This window comes from Arachis ipaensis, chromosome B04, assembly GCF_000816755.2.
Source record: "Arachis ipaensis cultivar K30076 chromosome B04, Araip1.1, whole genome shotgun sequence".
NCBI classification, from domain to species: Eukaryota; Viridiplantae; Streptophyta; class Magnoliopsida; order Fabales; family Fabaceae; genus Arachis; species Arachis ipaensis.
Window position 1 is genome coordinate 47,627,910 of NC_029788.2, and position 4,896 is coordinate 47,632,805.

Genomic DNA, 4,896 nt, shown 5'->3' on the forward strand with positions numbered 1-4,896 from the left:
CGACGTGCCTACTTAGATTAAGAGAGGTGTCCTGTGCAATCAAGCTGCTGACTTAGCAGCTTGATGACGCAGCACCTGTGCAGTGGAGGTGCTTATATGCATAGAAATTCCTAAAAATTTTGTAAAAATTCCGTTTGATCCCGAAAAAACGTCGTTTCTTCGGGGCTAGGCCGTTACAATTAACCAATACAATTCCTATCCCTCTTACAGAATATATCAAGATAAAGGCGAGGGTACAAAAATATACTAAAGCAATACAAAGCATCTCAACAACAACTAAATAAACTCTTCGTAACTTCTGCGCCTATATCCTGAAAGGGGAAAAATGTAAGGGGGTGAGAACATCATCCTCGAAAGGGTTCTCAGTAAAGGGTTTTTGGGAATTACTGTAATAGGATACGTGAAGATAAACCATACCAGTGATTAATGACCGTCTTATGCCTCTTTTCAAAAACAACAGTTTACAATAAAAGTAAAGTCGGAAATCTTTTCTGAAAAAGGAACCATTCAATTCTCAAAAACTCAAAAGCCTTTCAAAACGGTTTATCTATGCTGAACCAAAACAGTCTTTCATATTTTATTCCAAACCAGAAACACAAAACCAAAATCAACCATCGATTCATCTCATTTCAACCACGGCCCTAGGCCCAAACAATCCAACCATCAATCAATCACCACAGTCCAACAGAGTCCCAGTAGCAAACACAAATAGGAAGATGCAAGCACAAATAAACAGTTATTGCGAGTAGAACAATTAGCAATTAATCACATAGGTAAACCAAGTATAATATGCACACCCAAACAATGTCACATAGATGCATATGATGCATGCCTGTCCCTAGTGGCTGATGATATCATCTGTCGGTTATAGAGCCAACCCGACAAGTCCTGGTAGCTAACCATTGGACTGTCCCTCTGTCGCGCATCCCCAACTCGAGTTATACTCAATATAAACTTGATCATAATCATGATCCATATCCAAGACCCTCACTGGTGTATATTCACGGGGGCGAGCTCATCCGGGCCTTTCACAATGCCCGGCCACACTTACGACATAGGGTCACAAGAGCTTCGAGTCTCAACCTGGAGCACGTGGTGGCTAGCCACTGCTTTCTCCCAGGGAAACTCTTATCTCCGATAGTGGAAGTGCAACATTCATATTTATCAATGATTCAACATAAACATACATTCAATCTCATCCATGGATCAACATCCATCTCAGCCATCCGGCTCACGGTTCATTCTAGAACCAGCCAATATTCATATCATACACAGCCATTCCGGCTCACGGTTCAATCCAGAACCAATCAATATGTATAATCATACACAGCCATTCTGGCTCTCAACAAAACAGCACTTCCACATTCAAAATCATCAAATTCGTGAAATCGGCATTTAAGCCATAAATTATTTTCTCAATTCATTTCACTTTGAAATCAAGTTTCAACTCTTTTCAGCCTTGGCTTTAAAGATCTCATTTCTCAAATTATCTCAGGCTCATAAGCCACTTTTACTCAAGGAAAATTTCCTTTTTAAAACAAGCCACTCTCGGCTTCCTCTTTCCAAAACTTCCAAAACCATGGAAAGTTAAAGATTCCTTTTGAAACATTCAAAATCACCCATCCAACAATGGGATTTTTGTAATAAAAGTTTCTCGGTAGAGTCCCAAGTCCTTAGGGAAGAATAGCATAACTCATTTCGCTAAATTCATTTAAAATCATTAAAACCTTGGCTTTTCGATTTGAGTAACAAAATAAGATCTAAGCCAAACCGAGTCACGTAATCATTTATTTCCTTCAAAGTCGTTTCCTTTACTTAGGCAAAACCAGCTTCAACCACCATGACAAATTCTAAAGCGTTTCAACTATTCAAAATTGTTTGTCTTGCAAAAGTTCAGGATTCAAAGAGTACTTAAAACCTTTCTCCAAACATTTCAAAATGAAACTTGTCAATAGACATTTAGGTTCTTTCAAAGTCATTGAAACTCCTCTAATTGAAACCCTCGAGTCAAATTCAAAGGCATTACCCTTGTCACATTTAAAACAGCTTTAAAACATAAGTTTCATCTAAATAACTTTCTCGTGAAAGAGATACAACCTTTCTTAAGAAGCAAGACTAAATCACAATTTCCTCTTTAATAATTCATTTCAAAAGCATGGATCATCCTTTTCTTGATAATTCAAATAAAATAGTAGAAGTCTTTAACTCATCATTTTTCCAAACAAAATTTCAATAAAGACTCGGATTTTATAGAAATTCCGGCAGCATCTCCCCTAAAACTTGGACTTTGCCACCCGGTTCGGGTCCTAACAAAACCATTCCACAATCCTTTTCCAACAGCCCAAACTCCAAAATCAGTTCAAGGCAAGCCAAATCCAACAGTCATCTCAATTCCATATTTCAAGGAAACCGTTTCAAAAATCAAATCGTTATCAGCCGAATAAACTCATTTCCAAAGCTTTAAAGAAACGGTTCAGTAACAATCATTTATCAAAAACCAGATCATTTAAAGCAAGCCAGGCTGAATTCAAGAGTGTATTCTATTTTCCACATCATCGAAATAATTGACTCAATTCAAACCAATTCTCAACAGATTAAACTCAGATTTCAAATCTTTTAAAGAATCAACTTCAAAATATTACATTTCACAAAGCCGCACAACAATTCAACCAAACCAACATCCATAATCACTCGAGTCAATCAAATGACACATAAGGCAGATACAATCACCAAATACACAATATCTCACAACAGTATCCATATGTAATAATTCCAATATATAAGAATATAGTTTTTGGAAAGCGCCCCTACCTCAAAACGCAATTCCATAACCCAAACGCCTCATCAAGTCCTTTCCGCCTCAACCCGAACTGACGGCAACCAAAACCTCAGCTCCAAGCCACTTTCGCAACAATCTCAACAACTCGAATCGCAACATACAACAACCGAAACTCAATCCTATAGCAATTAATGCCACAAACCTCAGCGTATGATAACAGAACGGTAACTAAAAGGTTTTCAAATCTAAACGCTTACCGAACCGAAGAAGGAACGGCTGAACCGAAGCAGCGGCGGTTTCGAACCGGTTTGGCGGCAGCCCGGCAGCCACCTCAAGCGGCAGCGATGACCTGAACCATATGCAGTGACAGTGAGGTTTCCAGAAACTCAACGGAAAGGGGAACCAACTTAAGACCCTTACCGATAGACTTTTCCAGCAACGGCAAAAGCAGCCAGAAGCTCCGGCAGTGGTTCCGGTGGCCTCAGAACTCCGGCGACAGTAGCAGAAGCTCCAGCTAAGCACCGCGGAGAAGCAGGTCGGTAGTGACAGAGGCAGACGGCAGTGACGGGAACCGTCTCAGCCTCGGACCTCTCCCTTTCTTCTTCACGCACGCCGGTCCTCTCTCTCCTGGCAGAACCCCTTGACGGCGACGGCGGAACGGCGGCGGTCAGTGAGAGGCAGAACTGGCGAGCCCTCCTCTTCCAGCGGCGGCGCTGCGGCAAGGAGCACAGCGGCGGCGTGTGAACCGGCGACGGCAGAAACGTGACGGCTCTCCCTCACGGCGCGTCTCCCTCTCGCGCGACTGGCAACGGCACAGGCTAGAGATGACGGCTCGGCTAACAGTGGCGGCGGCGGTGCCAGGCTCTCCTCTGGCGACGCCCTTCCCTCACTGCTCTCTCTCGGATCTCGTTCTCCCTGCTGTCAATGGCGGCGGCGTCGAAGGAACAACAATGGCACCTCGGCGGCGTCTCCTCCTTCCCGACACGGCTCTCTCACTCTCTATCGTGAAATGGCGGCAGCTAGCAGGGGCGGCGACGACGCGTCGGTGGTGGTGAAGCCCAGCGCGCCGGCGCAGTCTCCTCCCTCCTCTTCTCTTCCTCCTTCCACGGATCCCGTTTCTCCCTTCCCTCTCTATTTCTTTCTTTCTTCCATTTTCGCAGCTGTTGCTGCTGGTTGAATTGGGGAAGGCTGCGGCTGTGTGTGTGTTTAAGGGGGGTGACTAGGGTTTCATTTTGAAACTTAGGGTTAGGGATGATTGGGTAATTTCACATAAAATTGGGAATAATATAATAATTGAAACCCAAATTAAATCCAACACTAATTATATATAGAGAATACTATTTGCTCATCAATTTCACAAATTATTTTCAATAAAATGCCCAAATCTAAAAATTAGAAATAATATACTTAATTTCTTCATTTTTCCAAAATAGCAGTAATAATATTTAAAATATTACTTATCTAATCCAAATCATATAAAATCTTATTATTTCACAACTACCAACTTTATAATTCAAATATAGAAAATAATCCAATAATTATAAAATTGGATAATAATCATAACTCGTCTCAAATTCAATAAATCAAAACTTGCCTTAATTATCTTTAATAAAATCATTTCTGAAATTAAGGTTATAAATAACCATATGATTTGAGACTTGATCATAATAAGACTTTTCAAAGGTTCTGGGTCTTATAATCATCACCTTCAATTTTTAGTTTATACGTCTGTACAAAAATAATGTGTATAAATGTGCGAATAATTATATGGTGGAATAAAAAAAGTTCATCATATATGTATATAAAAAAATTAAACTTAATGCACTGTCAGTATAAAATAGTTTTATATGTACATTCAATTATATAATAATACATCAACAAAATAATTATTTTTTATACTCACTGCATAAATAATTATCTAAAAAAATAAATGTGATTATACAATTATGTAAAATATTTTATACTGTCAGTGTATCAAAATTAAACTCTATAAAAAAATCATTGTATATAAGGCTACATATTTGAGGTTTTACAAAAAATTTTATTATAATATTAGAAATAAATTAAATTATTTATTTATTATAGATTTAATTATTTTATTATAATAAATTTAATTA